At 40.6% G+C, this 23503-nt stretch overlaps 3 pseudogenes; all 3 read left to right on the forward strand.

The window, feature by feature from the left end:
* The first annotated feature begins 3497 nt into the window (after positions 1-3497).
* On the forward strand, positions 3498-5306 carry LOC149157468 (18S ribosomal RNA; annotated as a pseudogene).
* A 7192-nt stretch (positions 5307-12498) lies between these two features.
* LOC149157469 (5.8S ribosomal RNA) lies at positions 12499-12652 on the forward strand (annotated as a pseudogene).
* Positions 12653-12898: 246 nt separating this feature from the next.
* LOC149157470 (25S ribosomal RNA) lies at positions 12899-15614 on the forward strand (annotated as a pseudogene).
* The last annotated feature ends 7889 nt before the right edge of the window (positions 15615-23503 follow it).

The raw sequence follows: 23503 nt of genomic DNA on the forward strand, positions 1-23503 counted from the left end.
GCCACCCATTTTCCTGGCTCTCCCTTATGCCTTCATTTCAATATGGTGTGGGTGCCCATGTAAACTCGTTTCGGTGGGTTGGGTCAGGTCAGGTTAGGTCATGTGAGGGTGCCCATGTAAACTCGTTTCGGTGGGTTGGGTCAGGTCAGGTTAGGTCATGTGAGGGTGTCCATGTAAACTTGTTTTGGTGGGTCTGGAGGGGTTTGCTTTCCATGTGAAAAGTGGGCTGCTAATTGAGATGTTTGTTCGGGTCTGCGTGAAGGATCGCCTTGGGTCATTTGTAGGGTGGATGATTTTCATCTTCTCTCCATCCCCACTCAATGGCACATGAGCATTAATGTTGGCCATGCTCGTCTTGGTCCCTCGGTTGGATTTTCATGTGAAAGGTGGGTTGGTAATTGAGTTTTTTTTCGAGTCTTCCTGAAATGGGCTTGGGCCATTTGTAGGGTGGCCAATTTCCATATTCTTTCCATCCCCACTCAATATCACGAGTGGTAATTTTGGCCATGCTCGTTCAGGGAGGCATATGTGAACAATTCCAATTCTACTCTCTAATTTCATGGAGTTGTATAGGTTGTTGTGGTGTGGCTCCATAGATCGTCTTTGTCCCTCATGCCCATCAAAATGATACAAGTGATAGGTTTTATTTTTGTGTGAAAGGTGGGTTTGTAATTAAGTTGTTTTCCTAGGTTTTCCTGATGAATGTCCTCGAGTCATTTGTAGGGTGGTCGATTTTCATCTTCTCTCCATCCCCACTCAGTAGCACATGAGCGGTAATGTTGGCCATGCTCGTCTCGGGAGGCATATGTGAACAATTCCCCTTCTGATCTCTAAGTTCTTTGAGTTGTATGGGTTGTTGTGGTGTGGATCCCTGGCTCATCCTGGTCCCTCATGCCCATCCAAGTGATACAAGTGATAGGTTTTATTTTCATGTGAAATTTGGGTTGGTAATTGAGATTTTTTTTGGGCTTGCCTAAAGAATGGACTTGGGTCATTTGTAGGGTGGCCGATTTTCATCCTCTCTCCATCCCCACTCAGTAGCACATGAGCAATAATGTTAGCCATATGCTCGTCGTGGGAGGCATATGTGAACAATTCCCCCTTTTCTCTCTAAGTTCTTGGTTGTATGGGTTGTGGTGGTGTGGCTCCTTTGCTCGTACTGGTCCCTTGTGCCCATCCAAATGATACAAATGATAGGTTTCCTTTTCATGTGAAAGGTGGGTTGGTAATTGAGTTGATTTCCTGAACGATGACCTTGGGTCATTTGTAGGGTGGTCGATTTTTATCTTCTCTCCATCCCGACTCAGTAGCACATGAGCGATAATGTTGGCCATGCTTTTCCCTATCCCTCGTGCCCATTTGATTAATAAAACTGATAATTTTTCTCGGTTATCCTTTGTGCCTTCGTTGTTGTGGTCCCAGATGGAAACCCCAAAACTCCTTCATGCCTATGTCATTATCTTGCCCCTCGGTTGTTGGGAATAGAAAATTTTGATTGGGTTCGGCAACCATGTGTGGCTCCATTGAAATTGGCTCCTCATTATATTGTTCACCTCCTCCCTATTTGGTGGGGAGGGGTTTGATTTTCATGTGAAAGGCGGGTTTGTAATGACATGGTTTTTTAGGTTTTCTGGAAGAATGGCCTTGGGACGTTTGTAGGGTGGCCAATTTTCATATTCTCTGCATACCCACTCAGTAGCACATGCGGTAATGTTGGCCATGCTTATCCCGGGAGGCATATGTGAACAATTTCCCTTCTTCTCTAAGTTCTCGGAGTTGTATGGGTTGTTGTGGTGTGGCTTCCTGTGACGTCTAGCCTCTTAATTCTTCAACTGTTTATGGTGCTAGTTTCTTATGCTTGTACTCTTTCTGTGTTGGCATTGTCAATTGAGATGCAAACATTTAAGAGGAATGTGAAAGGGTTTTGGTTGTAAACCACCTACCCACCTCTTTCTTTCTTTTTCTGTCGAGTGATGTGAGGAATTGTTCTCGTTATTGTAAAGTTAAGGGTTGGCATTCCTTTCAAAGTGAACATCATCTATGGTTGTGTTGGCTTTAAGGTTTTGATAGATGTGATGGCCTATATGTTTGATCGAGTGGTCAAATTTTTCCTTGCATCTCACATTTGTGGTATACTTTTGTGGTTGGAAATGTTAAGTCACAATGTTTATGGGTATTTTTTGTTTCAATTTTGTATGCGATCGTGGTCCAATGGGGAGGAGGCTTGCTGCATCGATGGTGGGGGCTATCTAGAAGAAGGTTTTCAAGGTGGAACACTTCGACATCCCTCCTCTACATGGAGGTGGTTGTAGGTGAAATATATTCATTGTCCAATTGGTAAAGCTCTGGGAAATATCCTAGGTTGCCTGTACTTAGGGTGTGTGGGGTGCAAAGCTACCCGATCCCTCCTCCTATTTGGATATGTTCTTGTATTGTGTAGCAATCCTCTTGATTTGCATTTATTTTCTTCCATTTCCTTCACATCATGGTTTTCATCAGAGGTCAAGTGATCGTGGTCCACTATTTTTGTTGTCCGTGTGGACTCATAGATCGCCTCGGTGCAAGGCAAGGATGGTCAAGGGGTATTTCTAAGAGAGGTTGTGGGCTTGGTACGTCTTGTTTTATTTCTTTCCTTTGCCATTGCATTGAGGCTGCCACAAGTGATCATGTGATTGAGGTCCATCATTGCTGCTATCCGAGTGGACTCCTAGGTGGCCTCTGTGCGGGGCGGGGAGGGTTGGGTGGAATTTCTAGGGGAGGTTGCGGGATCGGTTTGTCTTTCATTATTTCCTTCCTTTGCCTTTGTGTGGAGGCTGCCACAGGTGATCATCCAATTAAGGTCCATTGTTGTTGCTGTTCAGGTGGACTCCTGGGTGGCATCGGTGTGGGGCAAGGAGGTTTGTATGGCCTCTCTAAAATGGGATTTGTGGTTGGTCATCCTCTTTTTATTTCCTTCATTTTCCTTTGCATCAAGGTTTCCACATGCGATTGGGAGATTGAGCTCCACTGTTGCTGCTGTCCAGGTGGACTCCTAAGTGGCCTCGGTGTGGGGAGGGGAGGGTTGGGGCTCATTTATAATATAGAGGCTGCATGGTTGGTCATTCTCCATTTATTTCCTTTGCATCCGAGAAGCCATAAGCGATCGAGAGATCGAGGTACACTGTTGTTGCTATTCGAGTGGACTCCTAGGTGGCCTAGGTGCGAAGCGTGGAGGTTTTTGGAGGAATTTCTAAGGGAGTGGTTGAGTGATCACATATTTTGTTGTTGGTTTGGGCCTGGTTGCAAAACCTAAAGTGGCCTTCGTGCATTGTGACTCAAAAGTCTACCCATTTGTTCACCATGTCCTTGGCATGTTGTGTGTGTTTCCTTCTTTGGATGCAAGAGGTGCACAGAATAAAAGTTTTACATGATATTTTGACATCTCTTTGACTTGATGGGTGTTCAGGTTGGCTCTTGGTAAGATAGCTCCCGAAATACCCTTTGAAGTGGGAGGGTGCTACCTGGTTGATCGTGCCAGTAGTCATATGCTTGTCTCAAAGACTAAGCCATGCATATGTAAGTATGAACTAATTCAGACTATGAAACTGCGGATGGCTCATTAAATCAGTTATTTTTTTTTATGGTACCATACTACTCGACTAACCATAGTAATTCTAGAGCTAATATGTGCACCAAGTCTCTAATATTTGGAAGGAATGCATTTTTTAGATAAAAGGGTAGCGTGGGCTTGCCTGCTTTTCCAGTGAATCATGACAACTTGACGGATTTCACAGCCCTTGTGCTGGCGATGCTTCATTCCAATTTCTACCCTATCAACTTTCAATGGTAGGATAGAGGCCTACCAGTGTGGTGATGTGTGACAGAGAATTAGGGTTCAATTCCAAAGAGAGAGCTTGAGAAACGACTACCACATCCAAGGAAGGTAGCAGGGGCACAAATTACCCAATCCTAAAATGGGGAGGTAGTGACAATAAATAAAAATACATGGCTCATCAAGTATGGTAATTGAAATGAGTACAATCTAAATCCATTAATGAGGATCCATTTGAGGGCAAGTCTCGTGCCAACAGCCGCAATAATTCCATCTCCAATAACGTATATTTAAGTTGTTATAGTTAAAAAGTTCATAGTTGGATCTTGGGTCATAAAGGTTGGTCCACCCACTTAGTGTGCACCTACCTTCCATCCCTTTTGTCGGCAGCATGCTCATAAACCTAATTGGATGGGGCAAGGCTCTGGTGCTGTTAATTTGAAAAAATTAGAGTGCTCAAAGCAAGCTTATGCTCTGTATACATTAGCATGGAATAACATGATAGGAGTCTGGTCCTATTGTGTTGGCCTTTGGAACCAGACTAGTGATTAATAGGGACTATCGGGGGCATTCGTATTTCATTTTCGTAGGTGAATTCTTGGATTTATGAAAGATGGACCATTGTGAAGGCATTTGCCAAGGATGTTTTCATTAATCAAGAACAAAAGTTGGGGGCTTGAAGACAACCAGATACCATCCTCGTCTCAACCATAAATAATGCCGACCAAGGATCAGCAGATGTTGCTCTAAGGACACTGCCAGCACATTCTGATAAATCAGAGCGTTTTGATTTCGGGGGGAGTATGGTCGTAAGGATTAAACTTAAAGGAATTAACCAAAGCACACCACCATGAGTGGAGCCTACGACTTAATTTGACTCAACATGGGGAAACCTACCAGGTCCGAACATAATAAGGATTGACAGATTGGGAGCTATTTATTAATTCTATGGGTGGTGGTGCATGGTCGTTCTTAGTTGGTGGAGCAATTTTTTTGGTTAATTCCGATAATGAATGAGACCTCAACATGCTAACTAGGTACACGGAGGTTCCCCTTTGCGACCAGCCTCTTAGAGGGACTATGGTCGTTTAGGCCATGGAATTTTGAGGTAATAACATGTCTGCAAGTCCCTTAGATGTTTAGGGCCACACGCGCGCTACACTGATGTAGCCAACAAGTTTTTCTTCCTAGTTCGAGAGGATCGAGAAATCTCCTCAAATTTCATCGTGATGGGTATAGACCATTGCAATTATTGGTCTTCAATGAGGAATTTCTAGTAAGCGTGTGTCATCAACTTGTGTTGACTACTTCCCTACCCTTTGTACACACTGCTCATCGCTCCTACTGATTGAATGATCTGGTGAAGTGTTCTGATTGTGTCGACGATGGTGGTACACTACTTTCGACATCGTGAGAAGTTCATTGAACATTATCATTTAGAGGAAGGAGAATTCATAACAAGGTTACCATAGGTCAACCTATGGTAGGATCATTGATAGTAGGGTTTTTCTTTTTTGGTTTGGGTTGAGTGGGTTTCGATTGCAATGTGGGACCGTGTGGTGTGTCTCTAGGGGAGCGGGTTTGGTGTTTGGCGGGAACATTGTTGATTGCTTGTCTTGAGGTCACGCTTGTTTTTTCATGTGTGTGTAAACCATGCCTGTGGTTGTCCCACCCATCCTTTCTTTTTCTTTCCCCCATTGTGTTTCTACAGGGGGTTTGGAAGCTTGTTTCTTGGGAGCCCTCTCCAACGCTCTATTCTGCGGGGCATGGTTGCTGCCGTTGAGGTGCTTGGGGAATATGATGGATAAATTTAGAATCATTCATGGAGGAGGTTCTATGTAATTTCCCTTAATAATAAACAATAAATAATATAATATAATATTAAAATACAAGAAAATAAATAATAAACAATAAATAAATAAATAAAATAGTAAATAAATAATAAATAATAATAAAATAATAAATAACAATACTAAATCTCTAAATAAATATAAATAGAAATAAAACAAGAAAGCAATAAAAACTAGTAAAGCTATCAAAAAGTAAAAACAAAAGAAATAAAATAAGAAAGCAATAATGTTGCATGTTGACACATGGAGTGTGTGCATGTGGTTCCCCTTCCAATGTTTTCCCTATTTAATAGATGGTGAGGAAGATGAGAGGCATTCCATCATTCCATGATTCCATCATCCATTCTCTTGGGAGAATAGTGTTGTTAGAGAAAGGATTCTCTGGCATTTGTACGTTGATTAATGGCTCGGGGGTGGCCAGTTGTAGCAAGATTTTGTGCAACTGAGCCTATGGTTTGGTGGAGAGTCGTCCCCAAAACTTTGTTGTTCAGCCCTGAAATCATAAGTGAGAAATAGGTAAGTTGTCTCTACCCATATTCTTTTGAAATTTAATATTAATTAGTTAATAGATTGCATGTTGATTATAAATCACATGATTAATTTAATTAATTACATGTTTTTATTTCGGGGTTGTTACATATGGTATCAGATCTTAGGTTCAACTCTTAGGACCTATATACATTTTAATATAGAAAAATTCAATCTAAATGATTTATCAATTTCTTTTGGGAAGGCGTCAACATTTTTGAGTGAAAAGCTCTATAGTATTTGAAGTCAATTTTGAGAAATAAATTATTGAGAGCATTGGAATCTATAATTTAATTTCTGAGGCTATATTCACTTTACCTAGTGCATAATTTTCATCGTGAGAATACAACAAAATCTCTAATAAATTTCACATATAGTCTACTGATTTGGAATATTCTTGCACAACCAAATCTGGTAAACTACAATTGCAGTTGATTCTGATTAATGTTGGAATTGCTAATCTGCTGTTAAATTCCAAATCTCTGTTTACATTGTTCGTCATTCTTCTTTGAATTCCCAATCTTTGTTTCAAGGTGCAACATTTTTCTTCGAACTATTTCTTTATGCATTCAAATCTTTTGGAATGCTCCAGTTTCTAGTAGTTAATTACAAGTCATCAGGACTAAATGCTAATGATTTCCTAGCACCTCCAATCATCAAATTTGGGTGGGTTTCAATCAAAGCATTGTGTAAATGAGTTAACATTGTGACATTTCCTTTGTACATCATTAATGAGAAGCATAAATCTCCTAGATATCTGGTATCTAGGTTGTTGAAAGATATTTTTTATTCACATTTACATATTATGATTTCTTGATTGGTATAATCAATGAGAAAACCATAGTCCCCCTTTTTTTATATGAATATACAATATTATTTAAAATGATATTATGTAAGGCCTATTTATACAAAATATATCATTAATTCATGTGGAGCATTATTGCTGATATGATTTTCCTCTTCAGGATCTTTTCAGTGTTTTATAGTCTATAGTTTTCTTAGATACTGCCAAGTTGTTTATATCATACACTGGTCTTACTGACTACTTATTCTTGTGTCCTTGTGTACCTTATTTGTTTCAAGAGTTTTCTAGCTGTACCTGGCTCCATTTCTAGCATATAGACGTCTCATCTTTTCTAGTTCATATTTAGTACACAACAGTTAATTACTTAGGTGTTAATTAAGTCTTAGCAGTGATAGTTAATATAATTGATCATTAATACAAATACATTAAATATCTTATTAACTTGAAAATTTGATTTCAATTATTTGTTTTACAAACCTACTGTTTTACGCTTCTACAATTTATCAGTGTCCAATTAATTTCAACATCAAAAAACCGTAAAGGATCCCGTGTAAATTTTAACCATAATATTGAGCATCTAAAACCAATCTAAAACCATGATTGTAATGCTTCATGGTTAGTTAGAATAATGAAGTGAAGTTGTTTTAAAAACTTAGCACTTGAATAATTTCCATTACCTCAATACTGTAGAGGCAGAAGCACGGTTCACCATAATTATTGCCATCGTAAAAAGCCACGATGAAAGTTTTTTTAGTGAGGGTTCTTTTTATGAAAAACAAGAAAATTGAGAAAGCTGCTAAGCCATATCCAAGTTCAGAAATAATCCCATTCAGATAACATTTAACGTTAATGTTCTTCAGAAATAATATCTTTGTCTATGTAAACTCAAATTGCATTGGAATATATGTAATTAATATTTCCTTTTAAAGTCAATATTTTAGTTAGAATACTCCATAAAACAAAGAAACCAGGGAAAATGCAAGAGAAAAGAGTTATTTAAACTCTCCATCCTGAAAATGAAAAATATTGGAAACGGAAACTTGATTTTCCACCCATCAGTATGGAGAATGCATGTATTGTGAACAACAAACATAAATCGATTAAAAGTCACCTCATACAGGGTATATTTATACATTAAATTGGAGTTGCTTACATTATTCAAATCAGTAGAAATTAAAGTTTATAAATGTTAAAAAAATAGTTTTATTATGGTTGAATAATTTTAAGTAAATTCAAGTTAGTTTTATAGTTGGTAAGGGTTAATTTAGTGAGTTTAATCATTCTAAAACATATTAAGAATTAAGGAAGTCTAAGTATAACAAATCACAAGTCAAAGTTTAATCATGGTTATTGCAAAAGTGAAAGGTTGAAAATTGAATAGTGGTTATTACTTCAAAAAGGATGGTTACAAGTGTATCAATTTTCTTGAATTATTTTTTCTTTTGTATGAATATATTTTTTAATTTAAAATATGATTTTGTGGGTGGTTGGAATTTTGTGATTAACATTCATGTAGAAAATTAGTCATATTATTTAAAATTTTATTGATACACTATGGTACTATGTATGAGGTTAGTCATATTGTTTAAAAATTTATTGATACACTATGGTACTATTTATGAGGTTACGGTTCCAGTTATTGTTATGTCAACATATAAATGGTGAAGTATAATGTTGTAATAATGTTTCATGGTGTGATGGTATGTGGTAATATGACATAATTCTGACGAGAGTGTAATGATGCATATGTGGTGCTTAATTATTTGTTTTGTTATGATAATGATGTTGTATGCTTATGCTAAATATGATATGCATAGGAATTATGATGTTATGCTGAGGTATATTGACATGTGGTTCATTTATTATGTGAAGTCATGATATGTCTTTGATGCAAATATATTGACGTTATAACTTATGATGTTATTTCATGAGGTGAAGCATGTGATAGTTGCATACAAATTTATGACATGCATGAGCATGCAGTTCGTTATTATTCATAATGTTGCGATTAATAATGAAGAATGTTCTCATGATGACATGCAAGACTTTGCATGTGGATTATTTTCTATGATACTATGATGGTATACCTAATGCATTGGTTGCACGTTGAGGTGTGATGATTCACAGGACCCCACAAATGGACCGAAAGGGCCGGTTTATTTGATGATCTCGTGTGATCCCATACGCACGAGGGAGAATAAGTAACACCACAGGGGTTGGGGACAAACTCAATCAAAACTACATATGCCAGTGGTTCCTTTGTATTATGTAGCTCTTGATGGATAGATCTTGAAGGGCTATAGGACCATCTTGAGGAGGCCAAGTGCCTGATGCTCTAGGCTAGGTGCCTATCATTTGATTGGGATGCCGAAGTCTGGAGGGGGTGTAAGGACTTCGATGCCTGGGGTTGCGTGCCTTAGTGAGTTGTGGAGGGAGTGGGCCAACCTTGGGAGATGCCCAGAGTCATTGAGTACCGTACCAGATGCTTGCTTTGGGGCAGATGAGGTCTGAGTCAGGCGCGAGACTTGGGGCCAGCCTTGGACTAGGATACAGACTGGGGAGGCTTATGCCTGGTTCCAAAAGTGGGAAAAGGGATAGATATTCCTTGGGATTTCCAGGGTGTTGTGAAACTTGCGATGCCTGCTGGTTATACTAGTTCAGCAGAGGGTGTCGGCAACATGAAGTAATAAATAACAAAATAAAATGTTAAATAATTCAATTTAACCTCAGGATGAAGTTCCTTAAAGTGGGGGAGTATGTAATGTCCCTTAATAATAAATAATCAATAATAATAAAAATAAATAATAAAAATAAAAATAATATAATATAATATTAAAATACAAGAAAATAAATAATAAACAATAAATAAAAAACTAGTAATAGTAAATAAATAATAAATAATAATAAAGTAGTAAATAACAGTACTAAAGCTCTAAATAAATATAAATAGAAATAAAAAAAGAAAGCAATAAAGTTGCATGTTGACACATGGAGTGTGTGGATGTAGTTCCCCTTCCAATGATTTCTCTATTTAATAGATGGTGAGGAAGATGTGAGGCATTCCATCATTCCATCATTCCATCATCCATTCTCTTGGGAGAAGAGTGTTGTTAGACAAAGGATTCCCTAGTAGTAGTACTTTGATTGAGGGCTCGGGGGTGGCCAGTTGTAAGAAGATTTTGTGCAACTGAGCTTAAATTTGGGTGGAGAGTCGTCCCCAAAACTTTGTTGCAATTAGCATAATTCAACCAGCATTCAGCCCTGAAATCATAAGTGAGAAACAGGTAAGTTGTCTCTACCCATATTCTTTTGAAATTTAATATTAATTAGTTGATAAATTGTGTGCTGATTATAAATCACATGATTAATTTAATTAATTAGATGTTTTTATTTCGAGGTTGTTACATGCTCAGTCCTTTTTTCATTGGAAGGCATGGGCCAAGGGTGCAGGCCTCCATAATTGGTTCTCTCGAAAAGGCAGAGGTGGTTTATGTGTTTCTTGGGTGAGATTTTTTGTTGGTGGTTGGGTCAAGGGAGTGGTTACGTGCGTTCCTGGTACCTCAAACCTTTCGTAAGGGGAAATTGTCGGGGTGGGGTATATATGGGATGGATGAAGAGTGGTTCAACCCATCGGGCTAGCCACCCTAGTCCTCTCAACCATTCCTCGATATGCCCTCGTGGAAAGGTTGGGTGCCTAGGTAATGAAAAACCCCTCCCTTGGTCTAAGTTCCATTGAGATCATAATTTCCCGCGCCAATGGACATGAGGTGGCATTCTTACCTAATGCCTTTGTCTTCGAGGGAATTCCTCATCCTCTCATGAGCCACTCCCCTTCTAAGGAAAGAAGTAGAGGGTTGTGTCCCTTTGGATTGTGGGTTTTCTATGTGACTTGGTCATTTCTTGGTTTCATAGTGTGTGCTTTGCAGACATCCCTCTCTTTAGTGGCCTTGGACCATCAATGTATTTGTGGCCCATGGATTTCTCTAACATTGAGTATCGGCCCGTGACAACTCCTCTTTGGAGTTTGATTCTTGACCCCCCTTGATTTTCTCACTCGAAAGGTTGTTGGGTGTTTTGTGCACGGAGGGGTGCAATAGCAGGGTGGTTTTTCTATTAGTGTGTTTTTCATTTGAAGCCTTGTCGGGTTGGGGGGTTGTTCACCTCTAAGTAACATGCTCCAGAAATTGGTCTCATTGTTGCCCTCATCTTTTCTAGTGGTCAATTTGAGGTTGTGATTTATTTGCTTGGTTTTTTTATTGTTGTTTTTTATGTTCTAAGTTAGAAAGGGTGTTGTGTCGTAATGTGTGTGGGAGGCTTTGAAGAGGTGGGATGCTTTGATTGGGTGCCTTTTTCTCTTTCCTTTTAGCTAGGAAACATCTCCTCGATCTATTGTTGAGCCTCTCTCTTTTCTTGGGATTTTTTTTTCTTTGGTGTATTTTTCTTCCCTTCTTCCTTTTACCCTTAGCTTTATGGAGAAAAGGTGGGATTGTTGTGGATTGGTGTTTGGGAAGGATGAAAAGTAGTGTGATTTCCTGGGGTGGCCACCCTAGTCCTTCTCAATCATCGTCCCCTACAGTTCCCCCCTTTTTGCGAAGGCACGAGGTTTGGGAAGCTTGTTCTCTGTTTGAGCCTCCCCTTGTGAGCTCGTACCCACGTTTGATATCTCTTTCTTTCATGTCGTTTTCTTCCCTTATTCCTTTTGGTCCCAAGCTTTAACGAGAAAAGGTGGGATTGTTGTGGATTGGTGTTTAGAAAGGATAGTGCAATTTTCCCAGGGTGGCCACCCTGGTCCTTCTCGATTGCCATCCCCTGTGGTTCCCCCCTTTTTGCAAATGCACAAGGTTGGGGAAGCTTCTTCATTGTTTGAGCCTCCCCTTGTGAGCTATAGCCACATTTGATATCCCTTTCTTTCATGTTGTTTTCTTACCTTCTTCCTTTTGGACCCTAGCTTTACGAAGGAAAGTTGGGATTATTGTGGATTAATGTTCAAGAAGGACAAAACATAGTGTGAGCTCTCGGCGTGGCCACCTTAGTCCTTCTCGATCATCCTCCCCTTCAATTCCCCCCTTTTTATGAAGGCACAAGGCTTGGAAGGCTTGTGCTTTGTTTCAGAATCCCCTTGTCAGTCGTTAGCCAAATTTGATCTCTATTTATTTCATCTTGTTTTCTTTCCTTCTTCCTTTCGGTCCCTAACTTTACGAAGAAAATGGTGAAATGTTGTGGACGAGTGTTTGGGAAGGATTAAAAGTAGTGCAAGCTCTAGGGGTGGCCACCCTAGTCCTTCTCGATTGTTGTTCCATGCATTCCCCACCTTTTGTGAGGGCGTGGGGCTCAGGAAGATTGTTCTCTATTTGAGCCTCTTCTTGTGAGGGGGTAGACACCTTTGTTTCTCTTTGTTTCATGTGTTTTGCTTCCTTTCCTCCTTTTGGAACCTAGTCTTACATTTCTCATGGGGGGTGCCCCTATTCTGTGTTGTGGTGGATTTGTTGGTAATACATGGAAATGACTCTCAGAAACGGATATCTCAGCTCTTGTTATGATCAATAATAGAGCAAAATGTGATACTTAGTGTGAATTGTAGAATCTTATGAATCATTGAGTTTTTGAATGCACTTTGCGCCCCAATCCTCAATTGAGGGCATGTCTATTTGGGCATCGCATCCCACTCAAACACGCTCCCAACAATATGTTAGGGAGCAACAAAACTAGTCGTTTGTGCCCAATGCGGTATGATTGGTTGAAATACCTCAAGCGATGTTTCATGTCATGTGTCAGCAAGCGACAATCTTGTCCCATTGGACGGGTAGTTAGAGTTAGATGATGCGGGCTTCGTGTGGCATCACTTGGACTTGCTTTGCTCTCTGTTGTCCTCCCATCGGGTAGGGCGGATTTAGCTCCACCTTGTGACCTTAGCTTAGGCAAGAACACCCACTGAGTTTAAGCATATAATTGAGCGAAGGAAAAGAAACTTACAATGATTCGCGTAGTAGTGGCGAGCAAACCACGGGGGATCCCAACATGAAAATCAAGCGGGAGCATCGCTTGAATTGTAGTTTGTAGAAGCATCCTTAGTGATGGACCTGGGCAAGGTCCCTTGGAAGTGGGCACCTGAAAGGGTGATAGCCCAACTAGGCCGAGACCTTGCTGCATCACGAGGTGTTGTCCGCGAGTCAGGTTTTTTTGGAATACAGCCCTAATTCGGTGGTAAATTCTGTGCAAGGCTAAATACAGGCAAGATATCAATAGCAAACAAGTAACGCAAGGGAAAGATGAAAAGGAATTTGAAAAGAGAGTTAAAGAGTGCTTGAAATTGCAGGGATGGAAGCGGATGGAGGTTGTTGATGCATCTTGGTCGGATATGGAACGGCTCAGGATGGTCCCCTGCTCGACTTGAGGTGCAAACCAAATTGGGTTGTTGCATCATCACAAGTGCGGATCCATTACTACCTGTTAGTTTTCCATTTTGATCGTTAAGGAATGAAGCATGTGCCATTATGGCGGGTCGTGTGCACCTATGCGTGCGTGGTGTTGGTTGGCGAGGATTCAATTTGACCCATCTTGAAAGAGGGACCAAGGAGTCTAACATGGGTGTGAGTCGGCGGGTTTGAAAACCTACAAGGTGCAAGGAAGTTGACAGGCGAGATACCCTCTCTGGGTGCATCATTGACTGAACTTGAGCTTATGTGAATTGTTTGAGTGTGAGCACACCTATTGGGATCTGAAATATGGTGAACTATGCCTGAGTAGGGCTGAAGCCAGAGGAAACTCTAGTGGAGGCTCGTAGTGATACTCACGTGCAAATCGTTCACCTGACTTGGTAATAGGGGTGAAAGACTAATCGAACCATATAGTAGCTGGTTTCCTCTAAAGTTTCCCTCAGGATAGCTAGAGCTCACTCGCGAGTTTTATCGAGTAAAGCAAATGATTATAGGCATTAGAGGTGTAATTCCCTCGACATATTCTCAAACTTTAAATAGGTAGGAGGGTGTAGCTACTCCATGGAGTCGTGCCATGGAATCGAGAGATCCAGTTGGGCCATGTTTTCTAATCATAACTGGCAATGCGGGATGATCCAAAAGTCGAGTTACGGTACTAAATTGCACGCTAACCTAGATCCAAAAAAGGGTGTTGGTTGATTAAGACAATAGGACGGTGGTCATGGAAGTTGAAATCCACTAAGGAGTATGTAAAAATTCACATACTGAATCAACTAGCCCCGAAAGTGGATGGTGCTGAAGTGTGCAACCTATAATTGACCGTTGAAGAAATTTCCTAGCTTCGATGAGTAGGAGGATGTGGGTGTCATTGAGAAACCTTAGGGGTGACCTTGAGTGGATCGGCCATCGGTGTAGATCTTGCTTGTAGTAGAAAATATTCAAATTAGAACTTTGAATACTGAAGTGGGGAAATGTTCCATGTGAACAACACTTGGACATGGGTTAGTCGATCCTAAGAGATGGGGAAGCCTTGTATCAAGGGTTCACTCTACATGAGCATCAAAAGGGAATTGGGTTAATATTCCCGAACTGGGACATGGTGGTGGGTAGAAACATTAGGAAATTTGGAGACATCATTGGGGGGCCTAGGAAGAGTTATATTTTCTTTTTAGCAACTTTCCCACCCTAGAATCGGTTCACCCAGAGATAGGATCCAATAGCTAGAAGAGCACCGAACGTCTTGCTGTTTGGTGTGCCCTCAAGGGCCCTTGAGAATACAGAGGTCTAAGTACCGTTCATGCCCGGTGGTACTCATAACTACATTAGATCTCCAAGGTGAACAACCTTTGGTCAATAGAAAAATGTAGGTAAGGGAGGAAGACATTGTCAGGTGGGGAGTTTGGCTGGGGTGGCACATCTCTTAAAAGATAACGCATGTGTCCTAAGATGAGCTCAATAAAAACATAAGTATCGTGTGAAACAAAAGGGTAAAAGCTCATTTTATTTTGATTTTCAATACGAATACAAACCGTGAAAGCATGGCCTATCGATCTTTAGATTTTCAGACTTTGAAGCTAGAGGGGTTAGAAAAGTCACCCTAGGGATAACTGGCTTATGGCAACCAAGTGTTGATAGCGACGCTTCTTTTTTATCCTTCCATGTCGGATCTTCCTATCATTGTGAAGCAAAATTCACCAAGTGTTGGATTGTTCACCCACCAATAGGGAACATGAGTTGGGTTTAGACCAGTGTGAGACATGTTAGTTTTACCCTACTGATTAACCACGCCACAATAGTAATTCAACTTAGTACGAGAGGAACCATTGATTCACACAATTGGTCATCGTGCTTGGTTGAAAAGTTAGTGGCGTGAAGCTACCGTGTGTTGTATTATGACTGAACGCCTCTACGTCAGAATCCATGCTAGAAGTGGTGCATGTCACTCTTGGACTATATCTCAACCCATAGTACAAGTGTCACTTTGTCATCCCCACGGGCCTATGTAATTTTAAAACTACGATCATGAAGCATCTCGGTTGGGGCAGCTTTTAAGTTCAATTCCAAACGGTCATTGAGAAGAATCCTTTGTAGATAACTTAAATATGTGACAGGGTATTGTAAGTGGTAGAGTGGTTTTGCTGCCATGATCCACTGAGATTCAAGCTTTATTTGCCTCGATTCAGAGCTTTTCTCTTGTCACACGTTATTCAAACAAATCTAGAAAACTCTCCCGCCTTTGCCTCTTCCTCCAAATGACAATTTTTTATTTCTCACATCTCAGAAATGCTTTGCTTGGGGGCAGGAAATTCAGGGTTTCCACGTCGCGACAGAAAATATGGTGAAGCCCAAGAAAATTGGTGTTTCCATGTCACACATCAATTCCAAAAATTTGGGGCTTCCATGTAGTGCCTCGACGACCAAAATTTAGGGATTCCATGTTGTGATAGAAAAGGTGTTGAAGCCCAGGAAAAATGGGGTTTCCATATCGCACCCCATCACCAAAAATTTGGGGTTTCCATGTAGCACCCCGACGCCCAAAAATTTGGGTTTGCATGTCGCACCCCGGCGCAAAAAATTTGAGGTTTCCATGTCATTCCCCGGTGCTCGAACTTGGGAAAACTTGGGTTTTCCATGTCATGCCCTAATGCCCAAACCTAGGGAAACTTGTGATTTCCATGTTGCACCACGACACCCAAGCCTAGGAAAATTGGGGTTTCCATGTTGTGCCACGGCCGAAACCGGTGGTGCCCAAGTCTAGGGAAACTTTTTGTTTCCATGTCCCACCCTTGATTGAACCACAAGTTTCCATATTTTATGGCACAATGGAAAATTTGGCTTTTCAACAAAGCTCCAACGCGGGGAACTTGGGGTTTGACAATGTAAACCATCTTGCCAGTTTGGGGAACTTAGTGTGTTTCAAAACTACTGCCCAAGTCTGAGGAACTTGTGGTTTCCATGTCGTGGTGTAGCCAAAACCATCGATGGAAGCCACCCAAGTTTGGGAAACTTGGGGTTTCCATGTCCTGCCACTGGCGCGGGGAACTCATGGTGTCCATTTTGGGGTGCGATGGAAACTGCTACCCAAGTTATTGGAAACATGGGGTTTCCATTTTGTGTCACGACAAAAATTGCTACCCAAGTCTAGGAAACACGGGGTTCCCATGTCGCACTATGGCTAAAACTGTCACCCAAGTCTTGGGAGTTTTGGGTTTTCATGTCATTGCATGATAAGGAACAACCACCCGTATTGTGATCTTTAGGTTTCCATGTCATCGTGTGATAGGGAATGACTGCCAAATTCTAGGTAGCTTCAAGTTTCCATGTCATCGTGCAACAGGGAACGTCCACCAAATTCTACCAAACATGAGGCTTTCCATTCTGTGGCATGTGATGGAAACTGCCCAATTATGGGAAACTCAGGTCTTCCATGTCCCTCCATGAAAAAAACTATGACCTCGGTGTAGGGAACTCAGGTTTCCATGCTACGAAATAAGAGAGAACCACCCAACTCCATGGAACCCAGGGGTTTCTAATTAGTGGCATGAGGGAAACCACCTAATTCTGAGAACCTCTGGGTCTCCATCTCCCGCCCAGGCGAAAACGCGGCCCTAGTGCGGGGAACTTGGGTTTCCATGTCACAACATGACTGAAATTGCCCATGTTTAAGGAAGTAATGGTTTCCATGTTGCGGCACGATGAAGAACCACCCAAGTCTTGCGAACTCGGGGTTTCCATTTCGCAGCGGGGTGGAAACCGCTTACCTAGTCTATCTCTAAAACTTGGGGTTTCCATGCCTCGTTGCGATGGAAGTTGTGGAAGTGTGGAAAAGTGGGGATTCCCTACCCCACCATGATGACAGGTACCCAAGTGCATGAAGTCTAGGGTTTGCATGTCCCATCACGTAGCGGGGCCTTGTGGTGTCATGTATTCGAATCGGGAGCGCCCAAGAAAGTTGAAAATTTGAACTCGTAGTACAGGCAAACCTTGATGTGCAATGGGCAGCCACGTTCAATTAAATTCTACTTGGGTGAGCATTCGGTTATATGTGACAACTTGGCATGGAATTTACTTATGTGCGATGGTGATGGGGGTGCGTGATGGGTAGGGCACCCACACCTTGATACATGCATGATGGGGGAGTCACCGGCAGAAGGTGTGCAAGCGACCCATGTTGGGTGGCTGGATGAAAGAGGTGACCTTGTGCAGACATGTGTGTGATGTGTTGCGATGGGTGTAATTGGCTAAGTGTTGGATCCGACCCATGGATGCGACAATGCACATGAAAGGATGTGACGATTCATTGGAATGGGGTGTGTCGAGGTTCTGTGGTAGGTTGGTCGGGCATGCATGATGATGTTGTCGACCCTTGTTATCCTTGAGAGACACGACCCTTGGGCGAAAGGATGCGTATAAGTAAGGAGGATGGAATTCAACCAAAGGAAATCGAACTAAGACTTCCACATTGGAGAACAAGTGCGAACGAAGGAGTTGGGCGAAAAGAGAAAGAAGAGTGTGGGTTTTAACCCCGTATAGAAATTACCTACATACAAATTCTAGAACATAGAAAATATACAATGTGAGAGAATAACACATAAAACACATATACATAGAGATTTTCCCTTGGATCCCAAAATCGGGACTACTAGATTGATTTTTCATTATGTTCCTTTCAATGTTACATTACATATTTATACAAGCCAAAGCATCCAATACCATGGACCAAAAAACCATCGCGTCCAAAACCATGGACCAAAAACCATCGCGTCCAAAACTAGGTGTAAAAATCATTCACAAAACCATAAGTAGGTCCGTCATACCTAACATAGGGTCCAAAACCAAAATTTCCCAGAGTGCTGCCCTAGACCCCATAGAGTTGGGTTACCTGCACCTCTCAAATCCCCTGTGACTCCGCTTGCTATGCAATCGGCATAATGAAGGGGGGGCTCTACCCCCCTTCTAATCCCCTGGTTAACTACATGGTCTAGTCATGGAAAGAATATAACACAACCCAACATTCTCCCATTTGTTGTTTTATTTCCATAGGGGGCCACAAGAGAGCTTAGTCATTTATCCATCCCTATAATTCCCATTGTTTCTCTACACTGAGAGAACTTCTCAGAGCTGATAGAGTTTGTCAATGCATCTACAGTATTCTTCAAAGTGTCCACCTTTACCAGCAACACCTTTTTGTCTTCTATCATATCCATCAGAAAGTGATATTGAACATCAATGTGCTTTGTCTTTGAATGGTATGCAAGGTTCTTTTCCAAGAAAATTTCACTTTAGCTGTCACATTCTATCCTTATAGCTAGCTCTACTAGCTCCATATTTGAATACAATCTCAGCAACCAAACTGCTTCCTTGCTTGCATGAGTGGCTGCCATGTATTCTGCCTCTGTAGTTGATAGTGCCACCACAGATTGTTTCTTACTCATCCAACTGACTGCACCTCCAAATAGGTTAAACACATACCCACTTGTAGATCTTCTCTAATCCAGATCTCCAGCCTAGTCTACCTCAACAAAGCCACAAATATCCAACACTCTGTCTAATCCTAGTCTTCCTTGGGAGCATAAACCATAATCACTAGTGCCATGCAAATACCTAAAAACCTGCTTCATTGTTGTCCATTGCTTCTGTCCTGTTTTTGACATAAACCTGCTCAATACTCCCACTGCATGTGTAATGTCTAGTCTAGTACAGACCATCACATACATCATGCTACCAGCTGCACTTGCATATGGAACACGAGACATGTCCTCTTCCTCTTCTTGTGTCTTGGGACACTGTTCAATAGATAATTTTACACCTACATGAATAGGAACCTTCACCGATTTACTATCCTGCATATTAAACCTTTGCAATATTGTCTTGACATACTTCCTCTGGTTTAACTAGAGTTTCCTCTTTGCCGGATCTCTTTTAATTTCCATGCCCAAAATATAGTTTGCAGCACCAAGATCTTTCATGTCAAATTTGGAGGACAATTGGGTCTTCAAATCCTGGATAATTTCTTTCTCATTTCCAACCAGCAACATATCATCCACATACAATACCAGAAAAATAACATGGTCACCAATTAATTTAAAATACACATAGTGATCTCCTTTTCTTTTGATGAAGCCAAGTCCCCTTATAAATGTATCAAATTTCTGATACCACATCCATAGTAAGTTTTTTAACCCATATAGAGACTTCTTTAACTTGCATACCAGTTCTTTCTTACACTTCACCACAAAGCCTTCAGGTTTCTTCATGTAGATTTTCTCTTCCATATCCCCATGAAGAAATGTTGTCTTCACATCCATATGTTCTATACCTCAAAATCAAAAGAAGCAGCAACAAATAAAAGTAATCTAATAGAAGTTACCTTGGCAACAGGAGAAAAAATATCACCAAAATAAATCCCTGACACGTGGGAATAACCTTTTGCTACCAATCGAGATTTTTATTTCTCCACCTTTCCTTATGCATTTGTCTTCTTCTTGAACACCCATTTGCTGCCAATGGGTTTCCCTCTAGCCGACAACTCCACCAGATCCCAAGCCTCATTTTTGTGCAAAGATGCCATTTCATCAGCCATGGCCTCTTTCTAGAGTTTTCCATCCTCTGAATCTACTGCTTGCTTCAAAGTATTGTGATCATCATCAGTAATATATAAATAAAAATTTGAATAGAAAGAAAATGGACTATACCTTTCTGGCTGCGTTCTTTCTCGAACTAATCTTCTCACACGCGGAGTTTGTGGCTCTTCATGTTCTGATTCCTCCTCTACTGTAGAGTCTGATTCTTCCTCCTTTAGCTCAAACTCTATCTTCTCAGGTTCCTCTGGTTGGACTTCATGTTTAATAACATCTTTCACCTCTCTGAACACCACATCTCGGTTGTATACAAGATTCCTTGTTACTGGGTTCCATAGCTTATAACCCTTTAAACCATCCTTATACCCAATAAAGATGCACCTTTCAGATTTACTATCCAAGTTCATTCATTTCTACTTTAGAACATATACATATGCATCACATCCAAATACCCTCAGATTTGAAGGAGAGGGTTTCTTACCAATCCATACCTCTTGTGATGCCTTATCCTCCAATGCTGATGAAGGTGATCTATTGACCAGGTAACATGTTTTCTCCACTGCCTCTACCTAGAATTCCTGTCCAAACCTAACACCATTGAGCACACTTCTTGCCCTTTCCATCAACATCTTGTTCATTCTTTTTGCAACTCCATTTTGCTAAGGTGTATATGGAGTAGTCTTCCTTTGTGCTATACCACACTTCTTACAGAATTCTTCAAATTCCTTACACAAAACTGTTATGAAACCAGCTCACAAAAGATAGAAAAGAGAGATCCACGCCTTAGAATTCAGCCTCTTCGAGGGGGCAACCTCCTTTACAATACATAAATGAACAATTCTTGGATGATACAAATGACAAAACCTCCTTTCTATATATAGGAGTCTATGCAGTCACAATATAATCCAGCCGACCTAACAATAATAATATAAAGCCACAAAAATAACAATAGAGGGATTCTATGGGCACATTAATAACAATATGGGGGTAATGGGGGCACAACAATATAAATAAGGGGTATAACTACAATAGTAATGGGGCAATCACTAGTATTATAGGGACCCAACATGCCCCTCTCCTTCAAAAAAGTGTTGTCCTCAATGCTTGAGTAGTTCTGGATACTTCTGCATAAAATTCTCATCCTCCCATGTGGAATCCTCAGCGGATAAGTTCTTCCACTTGATAAGGTACTCAGAAATTGATCGATTTCGTAGCTGTCGAGTTCTTGTTTCTATAACTACTTTCGGTTCCAATATAATTTTTCCTTCCTCGTCAAGTTCTGGCAATATTGTTTGAACTGGGAGCTTGTCGCCTATAACCTTCTTTAAGCATGAAACATGGAAAACTGGGTGCAATCGAGAAGCTGCAGGAAGCTCCAATTTGTATGCCATAGTACCAATCTTTTGCAACACCTTGTATGGACCATAATACTTTGGTGATAATTTATTATCCTTCTTAGCTTGCTTGAGGGACATTTGCTTATATGGTTGTAGCTGTAGGAATACCCAATCACCTACATCAAAACTTTTTCACTGCGATGTTGATCTGCCTGTTGTTTCATTCTATTCTGTGCCAACACGAGGTTATCCTTTAAGAGTTGGAGGACTTGTTGTTGATGTTCAATGTGATGTTCCACTGCCTGAACCTTAGAATTTTCTCTTAAATATGATGTGATGGATGGTGGTTGATACCCATAAAGTGCCATAAATGGGGTCATTTTTGTTGCTGTATGAAAGGAAGTGTTATACCACCATTCAGCCAGAGGAAACCATTTGACCCATTGTGTCTGTTTATCAGATACAAAGCAACGAAGATATCCTTCCAAACATTTGTTTACTATCTTAGTTTGCCCATCAGATTGAGGATGATAAGATGAGCTATGAGCTAACTGAGTACCAAGACAAGAAAATAATTGTGTCCAAAAATTTCCAGTGAAAATGGGATCTCTGTCACTTACAATAATCTTTGGGTTTCCATGTAGCTTTTGAATTGTTTCCATAAATGCAGTAGAAACTGTACTAGCTTTAAATGGACGTTATAGTGCACAAAAGTTTGCATACTTAGTAAGTCTGTCAACTACCACCATGATGACACTCTTTCCCTCGGACTTGGGTAAACCTGTGATAAAATCCATTGATACCTCCTCCCAACGTTGGCTTGGAATGGATAAAGGTTGTAATAGACCTGGTGTCTTAATTGTTTCAACTTTATTTTGTTGGCAAACCAAACATTCTTCCACAAACTTTTGAATATCTGATTTAAGGCCATCCCAAAAAAATTCCTTCTTAACTCTGTGGTAAGTTTTTAAAAATCCTGAGTGTCCTCCTAAGGGAGAAGTGTGCAATTCCATAAGAATATTTTGTTTTAGCTGGGAATTCTTACAGAGGTATAAGCGATCTTTGTACCATAACAAATCATTTTTGCAGCTAAATATATCTGACGTACTAGAATCTTGTTGTAGCTTTCGAATAAGTGCCCACAATTCTTCATCATTCTTCCATTCCTCCCTTGCTTCATTTATCCAATCTGGTTGGATGATAGAAATAGCACACAACAATGCTTCCACATCCTCATCCTTCCTTGAGAGTGCATCTGCCACCACATTTTGCTTCCCTTTTTTGTAGATGATTTCAAAGTCATAACCCAACATCTTTGTGACCCACTTTTGTTGCTCTTTAGAGGATAATCTTTGTTCTAAAATGTATTTAAGGCTATCATGATCCATTTTTACCTTGAAGTGTCTTCCCATTAGGTAGGGTCGCCATTTCTTAAGTGCATGGAGTATTGCCAACATTTCCTTCTCATAAATAGCTTTGCTTAGAAACTTTCCCTTGATTGGACGACTTTCAAAAGCAATGGGTCTTTCATCTTGCATTAGAACAGCACCAATTCCATTTCCTAAAGCATCACATTCCACAATAAAGTTTTTTGTGAAGTCCGGTGTAGCTAAGACCGGTGCTTGGCACATTGCCTCTTTAAGACGTTCAAAGGCCTTTGTTGCTTCCAGAGTCCATGAAAATGCATCTTTCTTCAATAATGTCGTTAGAGGTGCTGCTATTCTCCCATAATTCTTAACAAACTTGCGATAATACCCTGTCAACCCAAGAAATCCGCGCAAATGCTTTATGGATGTGGGGATTTTCCATTCCTTAATGGCTTTAATTTTGATAGGGTCTACCTTAACTCCTTCATGAGATACAATATGACCCAAATATTCCACCTCCTGGACTCCAAAGAAACATTTGGATCTTTTGGCATATAATTGTTTCTCTTCCAATAGTTGTAGCACCCTGTCAACATGTTCAACATGATCCTTCCAAGACTTGCTGTAGATAAGTATATCATCAAAAAATACTAACACAAATTTTCTAAGGAATGGTTTGAAAATTGAATTCATCAAACCTTGAAATGTTGAAGGTGCATTGGTAAGGCCAAAAGGCATGACCAAAAATTCATAATTACCCTCATGAGTTCTAAATGCCGTTTTCAGA

Source organism: Pinus tabuliformis, chromosome 5_2 (assembly GCF_031772625.1).
Source record: "Pinus tabuliformis cultivar Carrire ecotype Pingquan chromosome 5_2, CPIR1, whole genome shotgun sequence".
Taxonomy (NCBI): domain Eukaryota; kingdom Viridiplantae; phylum Streptophyta; class Pinopsida; order Pinales; family Pinaceae; genus Pinus; species Pinus tabuliformis.